The sequence below is a fragment of the Mesoplodon bidens genome, assembly GCF_964165515.1.
Source record: "Mesoplodon bidens genome assembly, chromosome: 4".
NCBI classification, from domain to species: domain Eukaryota; kingdom Metazoa; phylum Chordata; class Mammalia; order Artiodactyla; family Ziphiidae; genus Mesoplodon; species Mesoplodon bidens.
In genome coordinates, this window is record NC_138160.1 from 102,886,627 (window position 1) to 102,913,992 (window position 27,366).

The window sequence follows — 27,366 nt, forward strand, 5'->3', positions numbered from 1 at the left end:
CCTTTCACTTTGATTTATGGTAGTTAACTGTAGACTAATGAAATAAGCTTTATTTTGCTCTGTTACCAATAGTACCCTCATTTGTTCACAGTACTGTTACTCTAGGCAGAATCTTATTTTCACTTCACTTATGGTTTCTATTGCTGTATTTTAAAATATGGTAGTCTTTTTGGTGTACAGAGTGAGATTGGGATCCCATTTTCCTTTCCTTTCTAGATAAAAAAAACTTCCCATTCCCACAACTATGCAATGTTGCTTTCTTGAGACGATAACAGCTTAACAGCTCTGTCTGCCTTGTGTCCCTCATGGTCCAGTAATTTATCAGTGCCTTTCAAGCTGCTTCCTCAGAGTTGAGCTTTATTTTCTCTTATTATTAATTTATTATTTCTATAGAGGCATAAATGTTGATTTGATATGTTGTATAACTTAAACTTCCACAGTGTCACATGTCATTTGTATCCTGCATAAAGTGTGAAGCTCAGCCAAGAGACGAAGTCATTTCCAATTTCACGCAGGCAGTAAGTACAGAAGCTGGGGTTGGATCAGCTCTACCATGCTGACTACAGAAAGGGTGAAGACTGGAGGTAGTGGTTGGAGCTGCCGAAATCACAGGCCTCAGAGGTGAGCAGGCGGGGATGGAAGGAGCATGTGAGGACAGAGGGAGCGCTGCCGCTCAGGTGCCTGGGAGCCTGGGCTGGGTCCTCGGAGGGCACACCTCCCCACAGCCACCAACCCCCCCGGGCAACCCCCGTATAGAGGACAGAGCTGGGTTGGGTCTAGCAAAGTGTGGTGGATTCCTTCCCTTAAGGCACTGGGGTTGTCATCTGAAGAGAACAGGTGGACCGACTGGTCAGAGGGAATGCAAGTTCCTGCCATGCCCCCCCAGCTAGGCAGCCCCTGGGCCAGCTCCCCGCTGAAAGAGCAGGACTTGATACAGGTCCACAAGGACGGAGGGAGATGTTTAGGGAAGGCTGGCCTCTGCCTCTGCTCAACAGACTAGCACTCTGACCACACAGCAGCCCCGTACACAGTCTTCAACACATGGATCAGGCTGGGGCCTCTGGCTACAACCCACGGGAGAGGGACAGAACCAGAGGCAGGGGTTAGTCTGAGATGGCTTGGAGCTCCCAGAAATCTATCTTCTGGGTATTTTCCCCAAGGCTCAGCTGGTCTTGAGCACTCCTGCCAAGGACTGGCTCAGGCAGCCAGGGACCATGTGGAAAACCTTGCCGTTGTTTTGATGCTGATGGCTCTCAGGAAGATGGCAGCTATTCAAAAGGAATGTACACACCTCTGAGATTTTATGAACCTGACCTTTTAAAAATAAGCCCTAGATTTTCTAAAGCCTGCTATAGCACCTAGCTTGAACTTGGTAAAGTGTGTGAAACTGATTTAAAAAAATTGTGCGGGCCTCTGGGTATAAGTACATGAATAGATTTCTGAGGGAATCTACTTAAACCTTCTGAAATCTGTATTTTTTCAGATAACTGTATATTGTTGTTTCAAGAACTTGACTATTAGATTATTAAGTATTGTATCCAACAGCAAGATTTTTACCTTGGTTTAAAATGAAATAAATAAGTAGATAAAGTGCCTTAATATTGATTGAAAACAAGATCTCTTAGAAAATGTATGTAGTACTGTGTACTCGGCCTAGTCATATAGGTATACTTTTTATAGTAAGAATTCATAGTACTTTCTGGATTCTTACCAGATGCAATAAAAAATTAATTCACTTTGTAATGCGTTTCTGCCCAAAATTGAAAAATAGAAAGTCAAGAAAGTAGTTACTGTTGCTATTAACAGAAAATGACATTTGTGTTTCAATTTGGTAAAATAATTTATGCAATTAAGAAGAAGTGAGTCATGGTGGAGACAGCAAGGGTTAAGAGTCAGATACAGCTGGTACCAATTCTGCCTCTGCCACTAATGGCTCTGTATTCAGGGACAGTTACTTAACATCTCTGAGCTCCCTTAGTTTTTTCTTTTGTAAATGGGGATAATAAAAACTATCTTAGAAGATAGTTGAGAGGGTGATGGCACAAAACAGTCGCTCAGTAATGTTACTGTTTATTAATGACATGGAAAGTGAATTGTCAACCAAGAGCAAAATGTACTTCCTTTGAATCAGAAAGAATTAGGTTACCAAACTAAAGCTGGTTACAGTTACTAAATGTAAATTAAACCATAATCTCTTTGGATTATTGACATTTCTTTATATCTAATAGAAACAGTTTGGAATTTGTAGGAAAAATTTATAGCAAAAAATCAAAGCCTCGTGGGTGGAAATATTACTCCCAAATTTGGAAACATTAGGTATCCACAAGCAAGTCTCTCAGCTACTCTCTGCCACAGTGTTATTATTTCTAAAATACTTACGATAAGGAGCCACTTTCAGGCTAAAATTAAAAGACAAAATGGCTTTGTTTTGGAAAAACCGATTCATCGATATTTTTTTCCCATTGCTATAAAAAGTATTTGAAAATGAATCAAAACAAAGTGGTAAAAAATCTTGGTATGTATTTTTTCCTTGGATAATGAGGTACTCATTCAAGTCCTCTTGGAAAAGGTTATTTTGTGCTCTGGTCAAGGTGGCCTACTTTCTTTTTGTGTGGAAAAGAAATACAAATAACTTCTGAAGTTATTTGAATTAGAAGTTATTTGTATTTTCCCAGGGAGAAAATTAGAAGTTATTAGAAGTTAGAAGTTTGAAATTAGAAGTTATTTGTATTTTCTCAGGGAGTGTTCACTTTGGGAAGAAAGAAATTAGAAGTTATTTTTATTTTCCCAGGGAGTGTTCACTTTGGGAAGAAAGAAAATTATATGCCTGAAGAACATGGTTGGCCAATTTATTGTTGTTTGTCTATGGTAGGCCTAAAAGGAAATACATAGAATTCAAGGGTTTTTTTTTTTTCCCTAGGAAATGCAGTGTCTCATTTTGTTTTATGATAGAATACTATTCTCTCCCTCGTTTTAGTGTGTTCAAAGGTGAATTATTTGAGCCCACAATCTGAACCAAACCATATATATATATATATGTATATATATATATATATGAAATATATTTATATATATATTCATATATATATATGAAATGGAGCAAAGAGAGCATATCAGAAGTCTTTCCTTACAGGAAGGTTTCAATAAGTATGTTTTCCCTCTTCTGAAAGATTGCTCAAACACATTTTAATTCCTCTAAAGTGCTCATTTTGAGAAATTGTCTACAAAAATAAATTCTTCCCTCTGAATTTTTTCATATTCATATGGTCTTTTTCCTGTGTTCTCTATGGAAAAATGAGTATATCAGCCACCTGGGATATTACATAGTTGAGGACTGTCATCAAGAGGAATGTGTAATTGCAATTATCCTTAGCTCCAAAGGAGTTTGCTATGGACACATAAAATAAATTGATTTGTACAAATGGTAGAGCCAAAGAGGAATCTTTAGAACCAGGTGTTGGCAGAATTATTTCATTCATTTGTCCTAAGTGCCCTCTCCTGGTCACTGTGAGTAACGTGCAAGAGCTTATTCTTTTTCTAGATCTGCTTTGCTATGAAACATGGTATGTGCGACTATACATGTACTCCATGCTGGGCTTCCTATATGAGGAAAGAAATCTGGAGAAAAGTGAGTCTCAACCTTACAAGAGTTAGAGTCTTATTTCCCTCCCTCACCCTAGTACCTTTGACCATCAAGATATATTTAATTAGCCTTGTATGGGAGGGTAATACTTTTGTTTGTTGCCCAGCGTGCTCTTCTCTTTTCCTCATGACTTCACCATCGATCCAAGGGAATCCTGTATATGACCTGTTTGTACATGACAAGAGTGATGTGTGGAACAGGAAGCCAGCCTAGAACTTGAGCAGGTGAGGAAATGAACATCCCCCTCTTCTCCCATGCTCACTCATACAACAGCATTTGTGTAAGCCCTAGGAGCGACAGAACTCAGGAAAAGGGAGCATCCCAATGTGATTGAGTGTTAAACCTAAATATCTGTGAAATCACTGAATTTTACTTTAAGTTTTTGGTATCAGGCATAATGGTGGGTGGCCTCAGAATGAGAAATTATGTGAAATTTATTACTGAAAAATTTTACCTTCTATACCTGTTTAAAAATTGTGATTGAACTAGGGATTCTTCTGCCTAATGACTTCAACAGAAAAACACAATTTTTGATCAGAGAGATTAGCATATCAGAGTTGGGAGTGACTGCATATGTCGCCTAACCTAGTTTCTAGTCTAAGATATAATCAGACTTTCGATCTCTTCTGATAGAAGAGGTAAGTGTATTTCCCCACACAAAGAATAGGCTTGCTTTCTGTTTGTTAAAAAAGCAGTAGATTCCTCAAGGTCAGTGTACTTTAGCTGTGATGCAAACCCACTGTGTGCATCAAATCCAAATCGATCTGAGCATATTGGTTCATGTTGATGGGACTTGGGGACAGGAGAACCCGTGTAAATATGCAGATACTCATACTCCTTGCTGTGCCATGAGTAATGGAGTTCTGTGTTCCTAATCAAAGACTTGTGTCTTCAGCCAGCACCCATGAAACAGTAACAGGCTAATTTCTTACTCTGTAAGTAGAGCAAAATCAAATCCCAGACCTGACAATAGCCTTCCACCCAGCTGAAAATATTTTTTCACTGTAGCATTCTATAATTAATATTTTTACCTTCTTTATATGTTAGAAATGAGAGCAATTCCAAAAGCTAATTCATTTATCTTATTCATCTATCCCACTGTGATAATAAACTATTTATAGAAATCAAATTTTAAAACAATCAATATGTTATTGGCAGAAAAGCAGACACATAACTCAATGGAACAGAACAGAGAGCCCAGAAATAAACCTACAAACTTAAGATGAATTTATCTACAACAAAGGAGGTAAGAATATACAATGGCAGAAACACAGTCTTTTCAATAAGTGCTGCTAGGAAAACTAGACAGCTACATGTAAAAGAATGAAATTAGAACATTTTCTCACACCATATACAAAAATAAATTCAAAATGGATTAAAGATACAAATGTAAGGCCAGAAACCATAAAACTCCTAGAAGAGAAAATAGGCAGAACACTCTTTGACATAAATCGTAGCAATATTTTTTTGAATCAGTCTCCTAAGGAAAAAGAAACAAAAGCAAAAATAAATAAATGGGACCTAATTAAACTTAAAATCTTTCGCACAGCAAAGGAAATCATTGACAAAATAAACAGACAACCTACTGAATGGGAGAAAATATTTGTCAATGATATGACTGGTAACAGGTTAATATCCAAAATATATAAACAATTTATACAACTCGATATCAAAAAATGAATAGCTCAATTAAAAATGGGCAGAGGGCTTCCCTGGTGGCGCAGTGGTTGAGAGTCCGCCTGCCGATGCAGGGGACACGGGTTCGTGCCCCGGTTCGGGAAGATCCCACATGCTGTGGAGCGGCTGGGCCCGTGAGCCATGGCCGCTGAGCCTGGCGTCCGGAGCCTGTGCTCCACAAGGGGAGAGGCCACAACAGTGAGAGGCCCACATACAGCCAAAAAAAAAAAAAAAAAAAAAAAAATGGGCAGAAAACCTGAATAGACATTTTTCCAAAGAAAATATAAGATGACTAACAGGCACATGAAAAGATGCTCAACACCACTAATCATCAGAGAAATGAAGATCAAAACCACAGTGAGATATCACCTCACACCTGTCAGAATGGCCATCATCAAAAAGGCTAAAAATGACTTAAGTGTTGGCAAGGATGTGGAGGAAAGGGAACCCTGATGCACTGTTGTTGGGAATGTAAATTGGTGCAGCCACTATGGTCAACAATATAGAGGTTCCTCAAGAAACTAAAAATAGAACTACCATATGATTCGGTAATTTCATTTCTTGGTATATATCCAAAGAAAGTGAAAACACTAATTCAAGAAGATACATGTACCCTAATGTTCATAGCAGCCTTATTTACAGTTGTCAAGATATGGAAGCAACCTAAGTGTATATCAACAGATGAATGGATAAAGACCTGAGATATATGAGATATATATATATATACACAAACACACACATACATACACAATGGAATATTACTCAGCCATAAAAAGAATGAAATTCTGCCATTTGCAACAATTTAGATGGACCTGTTATACTTAGTGAAATAAGTCAGACAAAGAAAGACAAATACTGTATGTTATTTATATGTGGAATCTGAAAAAAATTAATATAACAAAACAGAAACATACTTAAAGGTATAAGTAACAAACTAGTGGGTACCAGTGGGGAGAGGAAAGGGTAGAGGGGCAAAATAGGGGTAGGGAATTAAGAGATACAAACTACTATGTATAAAATAAATAAGCAACAAGGATGTATTGTACAGCACAGGGAAATATAGCCATTATTTTGTAATAATTTTAAATAGAGTATAATCTATAAATATACTGTATCACTATGTTGTATACTTGAAACTAATATAATATATAAATCAACTATACTTCAATATGAAAGATAAAATAAAATTTAAAAAATCAGAATGTAAAAATATGTTACTCGTATAAATAGTATATTTCTTATTAGAAAGCAAAACTTAAGCAAAATTTTAATGAGGCATACTGTACACCTGGCTCCCCTAAACAGGAAAATAGCTAAAATCCAGCACAGATTTGATAATTCTCTGTTTGCCTCACCAAAATTTTGAAGGGAGGGAATATACATATTCAGTCACCACAGATAACCCTAGAGCCTACCACACTGTTCCTGGTACATAAAAGGTGTTCAATTAACAGTCTTAAATGAATAAATAACAATACTCTAAATTTTGTTAACTCTATGATGATGAGCCCAAGGTAATGTCTCTAATTACCATAAAAATGACCATGATGAGTAAGTTACAAACGATGGCTGGAATGGTTATGGTAAAGGGCTCATTACTTTAAGATTGATTTTATATTAATTGGATACATATTTTTCCAATGATCTTTCTTTTTTTATTTTATAATTATTAATTTTTATTAAATAACATTGCATAAAATGACAAGACTTCATCTAAAATATATTCTTAACAGGGATGACATCACACCTAAAGGGGCAAAAATTGATTATTGAGGGCCAAAAAAAATCTTCTTGTTTTTATGTCTAAAGCATAGATAATACATATGTTACATAAACAGATATTCGGTGTATCTATAGTATTAAAATTTCATGGGGAGAGTGATTAGGAAAAAAATTGTCTAAAAAGGGTCCTTGGGTCCATGATTTTCTGATTCCTCATTCATATAGAATATGAGCTCCTGCTGTGCTAATTAAACTATTAAAAGATAAAAATTTTGGCTCTGGAGCTCATTCATTCCTCTTGAAATGCTCAGGGCAACCAGAAGTCCCAGATTTTCTGCCTAAGATATTGGCTCTTGTTGCCTAACCATGTATCATGTATCAAATTTTCTTCTGTCTCACATTGAGAATCTGTCTTCAAACCAAATGGTATTAACATGTCAGAGAACTAAAGGAGAGATGAAAAAGATTTACCTATGTATTATCCCTTCTCAAGTTTTCTCTTCTATTCGCACTCCTACCCCTGAAATATAATCTTTGACATGAAGGATAAAAAGATGATTTTCCCAATGCACTTTAGCTACCACCCTCATCCCCACCCCATCTCCCCACCATCACCCCTCGACCTCACACACAAAAAGACTTTCAGGTCAGGCCCCATCTAAAGTCGTGCAGTAGACAATATTTTTTTTTATTAGTTTCTGCTTTATAAGAAAGTGAATCAGTCATACATATACATCTGTTCCCACATCCCTTCCCTCCTGCGTCTCCCTCCCTCCCCCCCTCCCTATCCCACCCCTCCAGGCGGTCACAAAGCACCGAGCTGATCTCCCTGTGCTATGCGGCTGCTTCCCACTATCTACCTACCTTACGTTTGGTAGTGTATATATGTCCATGCCTCTCTTTCGCTTTGTCACAGCTTACCCTTCCCCCTCCCCATATCCTCAAGTCCATTCTCAAGTAGGTCTGTGTCTTTATTCCTGTTTTACCCCTAGGTTCTTCATGACATTTTTTTTCTTAAATTCCATATATATGTGTTAGCATATGGTATTTGTCTTTCTCTTTCCGACTTACTTCACTCTGTATGACAGACTCTAGGTCTATCCACCTCATTACAAATAGCTCAGTTTCGTTTCTTTTTATGGCTGAGTAATATTCCATTGTATATATGTGCCACATCTTCTTTATCCATTCATCCGATGATGGACACTTAGGTTGTTTCCATCTCCAGGCTATTGTGAATAGAGCTGCTATGAACATTTTGGTACATGTCTCTTTTTGAATTATGGTTTTCTCAGGGTATATGCCTAGTAGTGGGATTGCTGGGTCATATGGTAGTTCTATTTTTAGTTTTTTAAGGAACCTCCATACTGTTCTCCATAGTGGCTGTACCAATTCACATTCCCACCAGCAGTGCAAGAGTGCTCCCTTTTCTCCACACCCTCTCCAGTATTTATTGTTTCTAGATTTCTTGATGATGGCCATTCTGACTGGTGTGAGATGATATCTCATTGTAGTTTTGATTTGCATTTCTCTAATGATTAATGATGTTGAGCATTCTTTCATGTGTTTGTTGGCAGTCTGTATATCCAATGATCTTTCTTTTCCATTTTAAAAAGTGAATTAGAAACATAAGTATAATAATGCCTAAAGTAATAAACAAAATGGAAGAGAAAAAAGCTTTCTATTATGGAAAATTTCAAACATATATAAAAGTAGAGAGAATACTATAATGAGCCTCCAGGTACCCAGCAACCGGTTTCAACAATTATCAAACATGGCCAATCTCATTTCATCTATAACCCCTATTCCTCCACTCCTCCACTTTGAAACAAATCATGAGAGTTTATCTATAAATACTTGAAAACAAACATATTTTTAAGTGAAAAGAATAAAAATTTCCATAAATAATAGAAGACTGTCATGAACTTAATATTTCTAGTCAACTGAAACATGACCAGAAGTGGTGTTTCACACTTTTTAGTACTTTTTAGTACTTTTATTTCATTGGTATGGTCAGCTCTAATATCTGCTCAAGCAGAAAGATATATTAAAGCTCTCCTTTTTTTTTTTTTTTTTTTTTTTTTGGCCACACCGCATGGCTTGAGAGATCTTAGTTCCCCAACCAGGGATTGAACCCAGGCCCTGGCAGTGAAAGTGCCTGAATCCCAACTACTAGACAACCAGGGAGTTCCCTAATTTTTATTACTGAATTTAGAATGTATTGATTTAACTAGATCAATATTAATGGAAACAAAATAAAACCATTTCAATCCTAAATAAAGTTTTCCATCAGAAAAAAGAATATTTTCCAGTTACCACCATTTTCGGGATAGAATTGTTAATACTTGACTTCTATGATAAGAAGTCTAAAAATAATTATTTTTCTCTATTAAAATGGCCATATTGGGCTTCCCTGGTGGCGCAGTGGTTGAGAGTCCGCCTGCCGATGCAGGGGACACGGGTTCGTGCCCCGGTCCAGGAAGATCCCACACGCTGCAGAGAGGCTGGGCCCGTGAGCCATGGCTGCTGAGCCTGCGCATCCGGAGCCTGTGCTCCACAACGGGAGAGGCCACAACAGTGAGAGGTCCACGTACCACAAAAAAAAAAAAAAAAAATGGCCATATTGATTTTTTTCAAAACTCCTGATATTATAATTTGGCAATAGAAACAGCTTTTTCAACATCTTTATTGGAGTATAATTGCTTTACAATGTGTTAGTTGCTGCTGTATAACAAAGTGAATCAGCTATATGTATACATATATCCCCATATCTCCTCCCTCTTGCGTCTCCCTCCCACCCTCCCTATCCCACCCCTCTAGGTGGTCACAAAGCACCAAGCTGATCTCCCTGTGCTATGCGGCTGCTTCCCACTAGCTATCTATTTTACATTTGGTAGTGTATATATGTCCATTCCACTCTCTCACTTGGTCCCAGCTTACCCTTCCCCCTCCCCATGTCCTCAAGTCCATTCTCTACGTCTGCATCTTTATTCCTGCCCTGCCCCTAGGTTCTTCAGAACCATTTTTTTTTTTTGCTTTAGATTCCATATATATGTGCTAGCATATGGTATTTGTTTTTGTCTTTCTGACTTACTTCACTCTGTATGACAGTCTCTAGGTCCATCCATCTCACTACAAATCACTCAATTTTGTTTCTTTTTATGGCTGAGTAATATTCCATTGTATATATGTGCCACATCTTCTTTATCCATTCATCTGTGAATGGACACTTAGGTTGCTTCCATCTCCAGGCTATTGTGAATAGAGCTGCTATGAACATTTTGGTATATGTCTCTTTTTGAATTATGGTTTTTCTCAGGGTATATGCCCAGTAGTGGGATTTCTATGTCGTATAGTAGTTCTAGTTTTAGTTTTTTAAGGAACCTCCATACTGTTCTCCATAGTGGCTGTATCAATTTGCATTCCCACCAACAGTGCAAGAGGGTTCCCTTTTCTCCACACCCTCTCCAGCATTTATTGTTTGTAGATATTTGATGATAGCCATTCTGACTGGTGTGAGGTAATACCTCATTGTAGTTTTGATTTGCATTTCTCTAATGATTAGTGTTGTTGAGCATCCTTTCATGTGTTTGTTGGCAATCTGTATATCTTCATTGGAGAAATGTCTATTTAGGTCTTCTGCCCATTTGTGGATTTGGTTGTTTGTTTTTTTGATATTAAGCTGCATGAGCTGCTTGTAAATTTTGGAGATTAATCCTTTGTCAGTTGCTTCATTTGTAAATATTTTCACCCATTCTGAGGGTTGTCTTTTCATCTTGTTTCCTTTGCTGTGCAAAAGCTTTTAAGTTTCATTAGGTCCCATTTGCTTATTTTTGTTTTTATTTCCATTTCTTTAGGAGCTGGGTCAAAAAAGATCTTGCTGTGATTTATGTTACAGAGTGTTCTGCCTATGTTTTCCTCTAAGAGTTTTATAGTGTCTGGCCTTGCATTTAGATCTTTAATCCATTTTGAGTTTATTTTTGTGTATGGTGTTAGGGAGTGTTCTAATTTCATTATTTTACATGAAGCTGTCCAGTTGGCAGTAGAAACATTTTTTGAGAGTTATGTTAGTGAGCCTATGTATCAATATTTTTGTGTTTGCATATACACACAGTGAAAATGCCTTAGAGTTATGAGAAAATTCTGTAGTTTGTTGGCTTATATTCAGTAAACACACACAGGTTTAGCTGTACTTTCTCAAATAATAAAATAACAATACTTGTAGGTAAATAGCTGCTGTTCTAAACCTCCTGACTGTGTTTCTGCTGCATAGGCCACCTGGATCTCCCCATGATCCAGCATCTAAAAGGTTAAAATTTATCCCAGCAGAGAACATGGATGACACTGTCCTAGCAATAAGCAGCCCTCAATCTGATTGATAGGTACCCCTGCCTTACTGATTGTTAAACAATTTGAAAAACTGATCAAGTTTAGAAGATGGTATAGTACTGATCCACGTAGAAGATGAAAGGTGGGATAAACAGTGACAGGAAAATAAGGAATAGTCCCAGAAAAGCAAGCTGGAGATAACTAAAAAACTTGGCTAAAAGTTCCCTATGTACATAAAAGAAACAGAACTTAGTATTTCAAAGCTAGACTAAGGCTAAATAGAACATAAAGACAACAATAAAAAAAAATCACAGTAGGATTGTATATACTGTGCCTGAACTGAACACTATAAAGCAAGTAAATGAAAACAGAGTTGACTTTGTTGATAAAGGATGCTGCTGGTGGGCACCATAAAAAAAAAAATTCTCCTGTAATACAATGAATTTGCTGTGAATGATTTTGTAAGAAGCTCTATTAACTTATGACTATTTGATCAACTTGCCATACTAGCCAATCTTTTCCACTCCTCTCCATAAAGCACAGATTGGTGCCCACAGTTAGCCAAAGGTGGACAGTCGGCTGAGCTCCTACCAGTTGAGGTATGTTTACCCATATAAGAGTCAGTTCATAGAGCTAATAAGTGAGTTTAACAAGGCTATAGGATATTGAATCAATATACAAAAATCAACTGTATTTTTATGCTAGCAACAATCAGTCAGCAACTGAAAGTAAAAAACAATATCATTTCCAACATCCTTAGATAATATGAGATACTTAGAGGTAAATCTGACAACATATATACAAGTCCCATTCACTGGAAACTATACAAGAGTACTGAGTGAAATTAAAGAAGACCTAAAGTAATCGACAGACATTGCTTGTTCATTGTTCAGAAGATGTTAAAATATTGTTAAGATGTTAATTCTCCCCAATTGATCCATATGTTCAGCTCAATCTGAAAAAAAAAAAATCCCAGAAGGCTGTTTTGTAGAAATTGACAATCTGATTCTAAAATTCATATGGAAATGAAAAAAGACTTAATATAGCCACAACAATTTTGAAAAAATAGAACAAGTCAGGAGACCAAACACTACCTGATTTGAAGATTTATAAGGCTACAGAAAGCAAGGCAATGTGGTATTGCTTTTAAGGTAGGCAAATTTTTCAATGTAACAGAGTACAGAGTCCAGAAACAGACCCACAAGTATATGGTCAATTGATTTTCAATAATATGCAAAGGTAATTGAGTGAAGATAGGATGTCTTTTCCACAGATGGTGTTGGAACAAATAGCTATTCATATGGAAACAAATAAATTTCAACCCATATCTCACATCACATACAAAAATGAACTCAAATGTAGAATCTAAAACTATAAAATTTCCAGAAGAAAACACAGGAGAAATTTTTTTTTAATCTTGGTTTAGGCAGAGATCATAAATACAACACCAAAAGCAGGAACCCCCACACAAAAAAATGATAAATTGGACTCCATCAAAATTAAAACTTCTGAGAATTAAGACAAGTCAGAGATGGGGAAAACTATTTGTAAATCATATATCTGATAAAGAGCTTCTATGCAAATTATGTAACGAACTCTCAAAATTCAAAAATGGGTAAACAAAAATTTTAAGTGGGAAAAATATTTTAACAGACTCTTACTAAAAAGACCTATGAATAGCAAATGAGCATCTGAACAGATGTCAAAAATCCTTAGTCATTAGGAAATGCAAGCAACACCACAAATACGAGATACAACTATACAGCTATTAGAGTGGCTGGAATTAAAGGACTAATATCATGTGTTGGCAAGGATGTGGAGGATCTTTAACACTCATATATTGCTGTTGGCAATATAAAATGATACAACTGCTTTAGAAAGCAAGTTGGCAGTCTCTTAAGAAGTTAAATATGTACCTATCACGATCCAGCCTTTATACTTCTAGGCATTTACTCAAGAGAAATGACAGTGTATGTCCATACAAAGACTTATAGACAAACATTCATAGCAGCTTTATTTGTGATAGTAAAAAACTGGAAACGACCCAAATATCTATGAAATGTGAATAGATTAACAAAATTTGGTGTATCCATACAATGGAATACTACTCAGCAATAAAAAGAACTGAGCTATTTATGAACACACAACATGGGTGAATCTCAAAATCATTATGTTGAGTGAAAGAAGCTAAATGCAAGAACATATGTTCTATATGATTCCATTTATATAAAATTCCAGAAAATGAAGACTAATCTATAGTGTAAGAAGGTTAGCACTGGTTGTCTGGGGATAGTAGATTCAGGTTGAATGGGGGGCAGGAGGGAGGGATACAAAAGGGACAAGGAAACTTTTAGAAGTGATAACGTGTTCACTAATTTGATTATGGTATTGATTTTCATGTGTGTATATATATATACATATATATATATATATATATATATATGTTTGATGCACCGTTATGATTTTAAAAATCAACAAAAATGTGTTAAGGCCTATTAGGTACAACCTATCATACTAATAATTATTCAGCAAACAAATAAATATAAAAAGCTATCTTTGCCATTAAAGAGTGTGAAGGGTAGCTAGAAGAAAGTTTTAAATGAGAGAAATTAAATAGAATAAAAATTTTAAATAACTTTTATTACAAATGGAAGCGGTACCTCTCACAAGGCAGTACATGGTTAAGTGTCCAATGAACCTTCCAGACAATGGTTGCCATGGGAAATCAGAGGTTCATCAAAATCTGGGCTACTTGGGGAAGATTTTCTTCAAAGAAGTACGACTGAAGTTTGGTCTTGGAGGGTTGTATAACATGCACCAAATGTTTGGCTAGACCTAAGAAACACACAATTGCTTTTAATAAATTGTTGGGCTGATGTTCTCTGTTCAGAGAGTCAATATGTTCAGGAATGCACTCTGCCAGTAAAAAGTCAGTCCCTTTAGATGATGATGCTGACAACCCTGCCAGCAGGTCACCCTTCTCCCAGGCCAAATGCACAGTGTGACTGAAGTCTTAAGAGGTCGGTCAGAAATAGCCCACTTGTCGGACCTGGGATGTGTTTGTGGAACTGTGTGTTGAAGCACCTGTACCCACCCATGTCTGGATGTAGTTATTAGTCCTTCATTTTCCCAAGTGGTAAACTTGTTCACAGATGTTACTGGAGGGAAAGAAAATGTTTAGTGTTTACGCAGCAAATCTGTTCTGAAGAAATCATTCTGCTCAACTGAGGAAATGCCACAGTTATTTTGGTATTCCTTTAATTTTGGAAGTCTGCATTATTTGCAGGGCTGACCAAAAGACTTTTTAAAAAAGCCACAAATAAACATCAAATTCCTGTTTAATATGGTGATGTTACCGGTTTTTGAAAAACAAAAAAAAACAGTCAGTCACTCTTGCACCCAACCCCAAAAGCTAGTGGACTTTCTGGTATTGATAACCCAGAAACCTCATGACGTAAACCTTATTTTATTTCTGAGTTGGAACATCTACCTCAAAAAGTAGGCTCTGCAGGAAGGCCCTTTCTATTCTTAACGTTTCTGAAACTTGTAGCAAAGAGCAGACAGAGATAAAATAAAGCTAAGAGGAAAGTTTCCAAAATTGATCTCTCATCAACAGACAAGGAATTCCCACCTCAAAAAAAATTATCTTTATATCTTTTTAACTTAAGCCTTTTCTCAGCTGAATAAATGGAGAAAAGTGCATTTGAGTTCTTTATTTTATCCTTCTTATTGCCTAAGAAAATGTTTATTGTCTCTCAGGAAATAAAGACAAAGGAACGATAATTTATAATTTTTTTCCCACATGTGTAATAACCTGTGTCATTTGGCAAACTGAAGTAATTCTAGGATCAGTTGGGATTGCCTATTCTTTGATTAGTTTAAATAAAACTTGATGTAAGCCCCTCTCTGAAGGTTCTCACTTGGGGGTAGTTGAAGTAAGGGGAGGAGGGGGAATGTCTTCATTTTTTCCTGGCTTTCCTCTTTCATCTTAAGCTCCTGCTTCTATTGAATTTCTAATCTCCACCTTTCATTTCACCTGCAGTCTATGACACTGACTCATACTCCCCTAAATAATACTGCTGTGTGGGGGGGAGAATTTTCTGAAGATTTGGAACCAAGGGTATGGATAGGATGAGGTGGAGCACTTCACACTACATATTAGCTGTGTTTGTAAAAATACTCCAGACATTTCTATAACCAACAGGCCCCCTTTTCTAATAAGGACCTTGCCTCTCCCACACTGCAGCTTTCATCCCCATGCTTCACATCTCCTTGTCACTTCTTTAGAGTTTTACTGGTCCCTCAAATCTAAGATTCCTATAGAGTAGTTCCTCTCTCAAACTTTCCCTAGATCAGAACTCTCCAACTGAGGTGATGGAAATGTTCTATAATCTGCTCTATACAATATGGTAGCCACGTGTGCCTACTGAGCACTAGAAATGCATTAAATGTCACATTTAATTTTAATTAATTTACATTTACATTCAATAGCTAATGTGGCTATTATAATGATTGTTACATTGGATACCACAGCTCCCAACCATCCAACATTGACCAAGAGGCCATTCTTTCCGAACTGGACAGGCTTATTAAAGTGTGTTTCTGAACACAGATATTTAAAAACAGGAGCAGTTATAAACCAGGAATATAAAAAACAGGAGTTTTTTTTTCTTTCCACTTGCTAAGTATCTAATATGGTCTGTGTCCATGTGCATGAAACCTAGCCATAAAAATACTGAAAAGGGGAAAAAACCCTCAATTTAAACCTTTAGTATTCTATTGCCCCAGCCATTCTCTCTCAAATACATCCTTTTAAACATGCTTATATATTCATTTAATGCTAGTGTCCAAATGTAAATTAGTAAATCATGATTCTGTGTTGAAGTTCCTGACAAATAACTTCTTAGAGTAGCCAAACAATTAAATATATCTAAGTCATGGTTTTAAGATGTGCAATTTGTGTTTCTAATTTTTAGGACACACTCCAGTTACATTTTTTTTTCTTTTGTCAGTTACATCTAAGGAAGTTTGGCATGCTAAACAATGGAATCATGTGCTTCAGTCTCAGCTTAATAGTCTTTCCTCTCAAAGAACTAAATATGCCTCTGTTAACATTGTGCATCAAATTGTTATTTCTTCTGGTATAAAGAATAAGCTCTGGAGCACTACAATTCTTTTGAAGGAAATATTACTTATCCCAAGAGTGTAGATTTTATTTTACAATATATATTTGCCTTCTACATTTCTTCCTTTAAAATGTTTATTGCAAATGTTAATTTTAAACAGATGGGTTTTGTTTTGTGATGGAGAGGATCGAGTGTGCATTTAATAGATGCTGTGAACACTTCTCTTCGCAAGTCCATTTACTTTTGGGCCAAGTCCTGACATGATTATTTCCTTGCTGAAACACTCCCTTGTTTAGCTATTTGCTTGTTCTACCTTTCCATTTCTTCTACATTTCCTCCCTGCTTGGTAAGCAAGGCAGCTGCCTTCATTCTGTTGGGCAAAAAGAGCTCTGCCAAAGAAACATTTGTTATCAAACTAGTAATTCATTTCCTTTTAATTTGTCACACTAAGTAAAATCTCTACTTTTATCCAGTCAATATTAGTTTCCATTATTAGCATCTTGTTTTTTAAACGTTGAATCATAATGATTAGTTAAACTCTTATTTTGTCACCCATAATGTATATTAATTTGCTTTTAAAGTCACGAACATCTTTATTACATACTTTAGTTATAAAAGTAACATAGTCACATGAATTAAAATATGAACCGAAGGAAAATATAATGTATTTTCCCACAATCCACCACTTTAATGCAATCACTAATTTATTTATTTTCCCATGCATGTTTTCACATAGCTGTAATAATGATGTCCATACAATTTAGTGTCTTATTTTGTAATTATTTAACATTTTATCATAAGGCTTTTCCATGTTATGACATAGTCTCTTCAACCCTCTTTTTTATAATCATCATTTCAGTGACTATATATTATTCTATTCAGGGGCACACTATAATTTATTTAAATAATCCCCTATTGGTGACCATATGAAATACATCTGGTACTTAAGTTTGATAAATGAGACTCTTAAGAGCATCTTTGTGCTTATAGCTTTTTACATATTTTGTTTAAGTTAATGGGTGTTTATTTATCTATAGACTATTAATTTGTCTAGATCTAAATCTAATAGAGTATATCTGTGTAAATCTATTTATTATTGATTTACTACGATAGTTAAAATTTGAAACCCTAACATCAGGCAAGGGTACAGCCAATTAGTATATTAGGAAGAGATAATTTTTTACAATTTAAATATATTAATTAATTTACTCAAAATATCCTTTTTGAGCAGTATGTCAAGTACTATTCCTGACATATTAGGAAGACAACAATGACCAAGGGAGACACCATCTCTGTCCAGATAAAGCATTCTTTATTATGGGTGGTGCAGAGTAGTCTACAGAAGAGACAATGCTTTGATGGAGGACATAGATATCCTATAAAAACACATAGATGGGGCTCAACCTTCTAATTACAGAACCTTCTAGGGCTTCCTAGAAGAAGTAACTTAAATAAAGCGTAAAGAATAAAGAACTAGTCAGCAAAGATGTCGGGTGGGATAGGGAAAGAGGGTAATGCACTTCAGGCACCACTAATGGCATGTGAAAGCCCACAAAGCAAGGGAATGTGTGTGGTGAAAAAAAAAAAAAGAAAGCAGCGTGCTTGCAGAGGAGATCGTGTGTAGGAACATTTGAAGGTTTCTTTTGCATTTTGCTTAACATTCATCAACAATCAGATTTAAACCTTGACGTATCTGTTGAGCAGATAATCCAAGCTTCCTTTCCAACGAAAGTCATCCTATCCTAATACCAAGCAAAGTATTAGAGGGCCAGTTAAACTGCACCCTTGCCAGCATCAGATGGTGTCATTTAAGTTATTTTAATAGCAGGAGAATGAAAAAGATATTTATGTTTTAAGTATCATTTCAAGATCTATGGAGTGAGTTGAGGGAAACCCTCAAGGGAAGCTGTATTCAACAAGGTATCCCATAATTCTTTTCCTGAACACTGAAATTCGTATTGTTTCTCTCTCCTTTGGCTTCAAGTATTGAAAGCCCATGTTAATTTGTAAATTTGTTAGTGGAAAGGATCAAGTATTCTATTCCTTTTGGCCATGAACACTTTATAATAAATTATCTTTTCATATTGATTAACAAAGAGCTGTATCCTTAAAGAATGTGTCGCAGTAGAATTAAATTTTGATTGTGAATATTTCAATAAAAACAGTTCCTAATAAGCGTTTCTCTTTAGAAAAATGAAAACTTAAGTGTGGATCGTAGACTTGCAGAAGACTTGGAAAGCAGGAGTAGAGAGTGTAAAGAAGGTATTAGCCCCAAACAATAATGAAATGGCTCCATATCATACCCTATTCACAAATTTTCCTCGTCTGAGCCCTGTCCACAATAGCCATTCAAGGGGAAACTGGAAAGTACTTTTGAAATGTAACTTCTTATAAACATCAGATGTGAGACCTTTTTTGTTACATGGCCAATTTTTCAATGTAATATAGACCAGAAGAATCATGGTTTCCTTTATACTCTTTGGCTATTAGGTCACACATTAGTAGGTACAACCTTTATCTTGGGGAGTCATGAAGAGTTGAGCTAGGTGAGGAGGATAGTAATTAATGCAGTTGTTACCCCCGAAATTAGGTGGAGTAATTTAATTTTGATTTGGTTATAAAAATCATCATAACTAATATTTCCAGTCCTATCATATGACACTTGATAGTCACTGTTTAAGTAATTAAACAGTAATTCACTGTTTAAGTACTGTGGCAGTCATTTTACTGTTAACTTCTGATTCTTCTCCTTCTGGGCATATGGTAGTTATCTTCATTCCCTGCCCTCCTTAAGGCTGTACTTGCTTTGGCCAATGGAATGAGAAGAAAAGTGATGTGTGCCTTTTTCAGATGGGAGCAATAGCTGGTGGAAGATGGAATCAAACAGGCTTGAGTTGAACCATATCCATACAATAGCCATTGGGAAATGTGGAATTGTGAGAACTATTGAATGAAGAATGAACTTCTATAATCATAATAAGAAGAAAATGGACAATTACAAATCAGTCTTTTTCTAGCCACATGTCACCTGTTTTGTGGAAAAGCTAGTAACCCTCAAATTCTTCTAAAGTAGTCCTGAAAGTTCAAGGAAACTCTTCCTGTGCTCTGCAGCCAAATATTTTGGCTGCAGTGTGCCATCTGTGATCTTCTCTTTTGCTCCAAATCTCTATGGCAATGGCAATGAACGAAGTAGTCGCTCTTTTGACAATGCACAGCCGAGGTGTTTCTACCACAGTACAGCAATTGCTGAGCCAAGATGGCAGTGCCCTAAGCCAATGACAATGGCACCTAAACCAAAGCTCTGACTGTTGCATTTAATACAAATGCCCCCTTACATTGTCATGTAAGCTTCTAGCATCAATATAGCAATGCCATATATGCTCAAAAATCTTATTTGTATTAGTTTTTATTCATTTTTAAAATTACAATCCTCTTTGTCTCTGAGCTCAAATATGAGATCATGGTGACTAGACCACAGTTACAGACATAAATGGGGCTATGCTCAGAATCATCCTTACCCTCTGTCCTGGCAATGAGTACCCCAAAGAAACCAATGCATCTAAAAGATTCCCTCTCTTCAGATAATTTCTCTTCTGGGAGTCTCCATAGGCCCTTTTGCACATAATGATTTAATAGATGCAGTCTATCCATGCTCCACACTTGTCTTAGGGTGATCATTGGTTAGCCCCAAGTTGTGTACTCACCTACAAATACTTTTCAAGCTTGCTGAGTTTCTTTGATCATATTAACAAGAATGTTGCGGATATAAGGAGATACTGAACTAGAATTGAATTAGAGTGAAATGGAGAAAAAGAAAATAATTACAGTACCTGGACACTTTCCATTCTCCTTTGCTGTTCTCAGTTTGTTGGTTTTCATCCATCTTGATGCAAGATAGCTGACACAGCCCCATACCTACCTCCTTCTTCAATCCTATTCAAAGCAGGAAGCCAAAGGAAAGGACAGGAAGCAGCTTTCTCTTTGCACACCTCTGTCCAAATCAAGGGGGAAAATCATTGCCAGAAGCCCTCTGACATCTTGCTACTCAAATTGTGGTCCTCAGACGACAGCATGGTCCATCACCTAGGAACGTAAAATGCAGCATTTGAGACCCTATCCTGATTACTGACTCAGATTCTGCATTTTAGCAAGATCCCCAGGTAATTCTCATACACAATAAAGATTGAGAAGCACTGCCCTTATAAACTTTTTCTAATGTCTTTTTAGCCAGAACTTGGTGACATAGCTATCCCCAGGTGGAAGGGAGGATGGGAAAGTAATCTTCCTTTTTTTAGCCTCTTTAGTAGGAAAGAGGAAAGGGAAAATGAGGCAGGGAATGACTGTTGGTGGAACAACACCCAGGATCTGCCATAGTATTTCTCTGGAGAAAGGGTGGTGCAGAACGCCATGCTCCCTGCTGTTCAGTGTTACCCTCTGTGGCTCTCTGGGTTCATGTAACCTATGAAACCCGCCCAGAGAAGGAAGCACTGGCCTCATCAGTAGTATTTTTAACAGCAGGTTGAGACTTTACCTGTGTGGTTTTAGAATGGTTTCTTGTTTTTATAATCTTGAGGTTTAAGAGTGCTGTCTAACCCAGGGGAATTCAAAGGAAAAATATTAAAGCTAGTATAATTGAAAGGAAGGTGAAAATTGTAAAATAGCAGGTTTCTTTTCTGCTCTGGTTGGTATGCAACATTTTTTCACTGAAAGCTGCTAATAAAATTTATTTTCATGTACATTTTTTTTCCTTGCTATGCATTAGTTTTCTGGCCTTATTGAAAATTTGTTAAGAAAGTTGTTTATAAGTATGAAATAACTGGCTTAGAGGTTTTTAGTTTAATTTTTTTAATGAGAATTATGTTGTTTCAATGTTGAGGCATTAATAAGCTAAGCTGTCTTAAGGATTTTCATAAGGTAAAATTCTAACAAGTTTTCCAATCATACAAAGTAATAACACAAGGATAAAATGGCATATAGAAAAAAATAATAAAGGAAAAATGTGGGGGACCTCTCAATCATGGGACAAGGACCTTGTAAACTCCAATTTAAGCCAATTTTGGTTTGACTTCCTGGTGATTATATGATGATTTATGTGTGGTAGTATAGAAATAACAGATGTCCTTTTTTGTCTCAAAATACCTCTACATATTTGTTTGAAGCCTCCTAAATCAGTGATCTTTCCCACTGGTTGTTTAAAGGACATTTTGAGAGTGGATATGGGGCTACATTCCTATCCTTCCCAACCAAATCTTTATTTTGTTTAATTCAAGGGAAAATGTATGTTCCCAATGAACCCATCTTGCTATTGCCTTAGCTGTTTGATATGATAGAATAAATTGGGTGTAACTCCAGAGAAACAGAAATTTTTGCAGAAAAAAAACAAAAACAAAAACAGAAGAATCTTCAATATAGAGATGGCTGTTTGATTTCGGAAATGCTGCAGACACACTCAAGAGCATGTCCTTAAATCCAAAGTACAAATGAGTCAGTGGTCGTGTACAGACGAGCAAAGAGTTGGAGGGCAGGTCAGTCCTTACAACACTTGGCATGTTTTAGGTGCACATAGTTCTCATCAAATTGGCTGAGAGGCCTCTACAGAGATCTCTTGGGAGACTGTGGTGCCCACTAAAACAACTGTGACTTTCAATAAAAATTTATGCCATGGATGCCAAAACAAACTTGTGAAAATTGTTCACTTTCAGGCAACCTGGACAAAATCCTTAGGAGGGCTGAAGTCACCATTTAAAAGGCTCCCTATAAGAGCCAAAAGAAATGTACCTTTGATTTATTCAAATACAGGTTCTAGTAAATGGCAAATCCACAGTCAGCCAAATTTGCATTTCATACCTGGAGTCTGGATTTGGCTTAACCTAATCTGGCCAGTGAAAACAGTGAGACTCCTTGGTCCTTGCTCTCTGAGCTGCTAAATGGAGATTTCAGGAATGTGGTCAAACTAGATCTTAAATTTAAAGATTTGGTGGTTAATTGGAGGTTTGGGGGACGTCTTGTTTTCATTCCTTCAGATAGACCATATTCATTGAACCAAAAGGAAAATAATATTTTCAACAAAGCAAAAAAGCAAGTTCGATTATGAAACTCAAGGAAATATTTTTTTTCTTTTTTTATTTGAATTTCAGATTCTCATCAAATGTGAGTTGTATTCAGTCTGCTTAGTAGTAAATCAGAATGTCATCACTTGACGTTGGCAAAGTTACCTGGTAATGAGAATGAAAGGTGTATGGAACAATTTGTGTCTGAGTCACCAAGCTTTCCTTCAACAGGACAAATGTGTCATCTGTTTTGTCATGGCTGGTCTTGAGCAATAGAAGCTGTGGTGGCCATAGAGAGGAATGGGAAGGGCACCAACGTGCAGGTCAGAAGGTGATATTCACACATAAGTATACTTCTGTAAATGCATAGACTTCCTGGAAGAATGCACAACAAACTGGTAACAGAGGTTGCTGCTGCAGTAGGTCCTGAAGTGGGAACCTGGTGAGTCTAGGGTGGGAAAAAAAGTTATTCTTTGTGTATACCCTTTTTTCATTTTTAAACTTTTCTGCATGTTTATCTCTCTCTCTCTCTCTCTCTCTCTCTCTCTCTCTCTCTCTATATATATATATATATATATATATATATATATATATATATATCCCATTCAAGAAAATGAATAATGATATCAAAAGAGTGAGAAAGAATACATATGAGTATATATATATATATATATATATATATATATATATATATATATATGTATTTGACTCCACATTAAACCAGATGGATCATTTTCTCCCTCTAGACCTTAGAAACCTGTTTTCTAAAATGAAGTGGCCTAGAGTTTAGACTAGAGAAATAGCTAATATTTGTTAAATCAGGGACTCCACAATTATAGAAAATAAAAATTTTCATCTGAGTCTGATGTTGGAGAGATACAACATATATAGTTGATAATAACAATATGAACCAAAAGCCATATCTTACTAGCCATAAAGTTCAAAATTCTATTGAGCAGCTGCCCTGAGAAGGAACATTCGGGAAGTAAGAGGGGAAGAGACAAGTTGCTTCTTATTGGGTGGAAGCTGTGGTGGACAGGAGAGCGAGGTGGCTAGCGGCCCAAAAGACAATACGAAATAGGACACATTCATGGGCAGAATGGCTTAAGACCATGTTTTTCTAACTGGGGTCATCGCTTCACAAGAGCCTCTGCCCGTGTTTGCTTTATCTGGGAACAAACTTCGGTGTGGTTGCCTTTGACCAGCCCAGTTGACCTTGTCTTAGCAGTTTCCTGTAACTGGGCTCTGTCCTCATACCTCAGTGTATTCACTTGCCCACAATTCAGACATCTCCTAACTTTATTCTTGCCCACTCTAATTCCATTATAGCTTTCACTGGGGAAGACAGCTCAGTTCTCTGTCCTTGCACTTTCTCTAGCTGGCTTTTGAGTTGCAGAAGTAATTTCACCCTTAGTCACGTAAGACTGAATGTCTGCTGCCTAGTTTGGGGCAGATAATGTGGAAAAGAGACTAAGTTTCAAAGCCCATCAGGCAGGGCCTACATTCACATTTCAAAGGTTTCCTCACTTGGCTGTAGAAATATGACTAAGCTGCTTAAAATCTCCATGCCTGCTGCTTCATTTGTAATGTAGTCCCTTAGTTATGTACCATGAGTCTGGAAAAAACTGTTAACACAAGCTATTCTGGAAAGACAGCATTCTCATTTGAACACTCGGAGAATCCAGAACACAAGCCTCAACCATGGCACTATCGATCCTTTGAACCAGATAATTCTTTGCTGTGGAGGGCTGTTGTTGAGTGTTGTACAATGTTTAGCAGCATCCCTAGCCTGTACCCACTAGATGCCAGTAGCACTTACCCAAACCCATAAGTGGCAACCAAAAATAACTTTAGACATTGCCAAATGTAATGTCTCCGAAGGTGGAGGGGGAAATTGCCACCAGTTGAAAACTACTGATTCAGAGGATGATCTTCCTATCAAGTTTCATTTTGGTTCGTACAGAGTCAGACTAGGGTGGATATCTGGACAATATTGTCTTTTTTCTGATGTTCCTTACCTTGTGCCTTCAATCCAGCTTCATTAGGCAGCTCTCTAGGGCGACAGGAACATGGTTGCCTCAAGAGTTAAGGCTTTCAGAGTTTAGGGAGAGCTTCTACAAGGCAAACAAACTTGGCCTTGCTGATATTGACCAACTCTTAGGTAAAGCTTTCACATGTTATTACTGTAATCAAGTTTCTATCTCAGCAAAGCTCTGTAGGAAATCAGGGAGTGAGGAGACGCAGAAAATTCCAAAAAAAGGGAGAACTCAGTAGCAAACTGCCTGCCTCAAGAACCGGCAAACTACAAGAGTAATCCCTCTCCTTTCTTTCTTTCTAGGTCTCAGAATACAGCACTCCCTGCCAACCAGCTGCCATCTCTCCCCACTCAGTCAGTCTGGTGATCAACAGCATCCACGTCAGGAACTGCAGGCTGTGACTTAGGTTTTGAAATCTTCTTGGATGGATATTTATATTTATCAGGCCTTGAAGTCAAGCCAAGGAATTTGTACTCTCAATAGGATGGTTAAGAGAGAAGAACATTTGTAATAGGTGGGAGGGTGACAGTGTTAGATGCTTCAGAGTCATTTTGGGTGATGGGAACTGAGAAATACTCCAGGATGAGTTGATCAGGATGGCACTCATGATGTTCTAAGACGATGCTTCAGTGAGAGAAGAGGGTAGGAATCAGAAGATAGGCAAAGAGGATGTTTAAAATGAAGAGAGATATGAGGAGAATGGGGGCAGTGGCTTAGACTCTTCTTTATGAAGAAGAGGGTGGGTGCACACAGCATATACAGATTGTTTTTAAGACAGAGGACACCTGAGACTCTGATCGTTGAGAGGAAGAAGCCAGTAGAATAGAAGAGGTGCTAGAGAGGAGGGACCAACCAAGGAAGCAAAATACCAGAGAAGAAACATCCCTCCCCTTGAGACTTGTGAAAAGAAGTAGAATAAGAGGAAATTCCCTTATAATTTACTGTTTTCAATTAAAAAGTTGAAATGCCCTTCATAAAATGCACATGAAAAAGTAAAATATGAGACTGTTATCAGCCAGGAACACTCTAATTTAAACCAGCTTTAGAAATCTGTGGGTAATAAACTAGTGATTAAGTGTTTATTAAACTTTTATTGTTCACATGCCCTAAGCGTTTGGACTTCTGCCAATTCTCTGAAAAGAAAGACAAAATTATTTCAAAATGTTTACATTATATTAAATAGAAAACTTTGAGTATTAATCTGGACTTAACATCTTGTAACTTTTAGTCATCTTCAACCAAGCTGGTCACTACTATCTCTTATAATGAAAAAGGCGTGTGCCCAATTAAGTGGTTGAATATTGACTAAGCACCTATGATTTACAAGTACTGTGCTCAGTCCTGGTTTAGTGGCTGTCAGAAAAAAGGTGGAGGAACAGGGTGGAGAGCTGTGCCAGGATGGCCTGGAAAGCCAGAACTGTGATGAGCTGTCCAGACGCACAGCAAATATTTAAAGCCTAGAATCTCCGGCCCTTGAAACAGGAGGTTTTATAGCACAGTATATACAAAATATTTTATTATCAGTGGAGTAGTGGATATAATACTGAAGAAACATCCTCTGTCCATAGGAAGGAAGATCAAAAGAAAGAAATCCTTCTCTTTGCCTTGGCAATGCTTTCATTGTGCCAAAGATAAAGCAAGGGAGTCCTTTGACGAACTTTTTATTGGAGTCTGAGTTTAAATATGTGGCACATAAACAAATAACAATCTCCTCAGCTTAGACGCCTCATCAGTTTAAAATAGACCAATAATATCTTCTTGCCTGAAGACAGTTGGCTGGGCTGGATGCTATTTTTAAAGTCCACTTGAGCTCCAAGATTTCTATTTCTATGATAAAACCAGTCTGATGCATAGAAAATATAATGCATGTATTGTTCCTTTTCAAACAAATCCATTTTTCTCTTGAACACAGTTAGGGACAATTTACCGTGCTTTTTTGTTTTGGCAATTTAGGAAGGGTTTCCATGGTCTCTGTGGCCTCTTGCTCAGTTTTTCTGTGCATCAGCTTGACCATAAGATTATCTGAGGCCAACATTGTCACCTCTTTGGATGTATGTCTGCTGGGCATGCATTCTCCCTGGGGGCAGTAAAAATTGGTTTTGGGGGTGATGTAATCTTAGATAATACATTGGTTTGTAGGCCACCAAAGGGCCACGATACATAAACAGATATAAGGTATATCTGTGTTAATTAAATTTCATGGTGATGGTGTGGGGGAGAATTAGGGAAAAAAATGTAAAAATACTCAGAGGGGGAGCAATAATAAAATAAATGGAGAAACACTGCCCCGGGCAAAGAGTCCTGAGGGAGTGTAGGGGTATAGGATATTTTGGGTAAGACTTTAACCCATCAAATACAACAGTTTTTTTTTTTTTTTAAGTTTTAGAAGCCTATATTTAAAGTATATCTTCTGCCTTTCTTTCTAATCTACTACAGGACACATTTTGCAATGTTTTAAATTTAGACATTTTCAAATTTACTTTCTGTAAAGACCTTTCTTGTGACAAAAGGCATATCTTGAAAAACGACTGTCTCTTTTGAGGTCAGACTGTTCTGTGTGACAGTCTGGAAGAGAGGTCTTGCAGGAGGCAGTAGAAGGAGAGTCGTTGAGCACACAAAAGACATACGTTTAAATCCCAGATTTGCTTTGGATGAGCCTTGCAATAAGGGGCAAGCCGAGTAAAGCCACGGAGCCCCTGTTTCCTCATTTGTAGAACAAGGCTGCTAATGCTTCCTGTTGCAGTGTTCTAAAGGATTTGAGACAACTGATGTCAGGTGGCTGG

The 27,366-nt window shown here is 37.0% G+C and overlaps 1 protein-coding gene across 1 annotated transcript in view; it reads left to right on the forward strand.

Annotated features, from left to right (window-relative positions):
• The first annotated feature begins 527 nt into the window (after positions 1-527).
• LOC308616061 (zinc finger protein 474-like) overlaps positions 528-27,366 on the forward strand; it is a 95,577-nt gene continuing 68,738 nt past the window's right edge. Inside the window, exons 1-3 of the mRNA XM_081232048.1 lie at positions 528-621; positions 3,542-3,628; positions 3,750-3,867. The gene's annotated coding sequence lies outside the window, so the exon portion shown is untranslated. The remainder of the gene's footprint in view (positions 622-3,541; positions 3,629-3,749; positions 3,868-27,366) is intronic.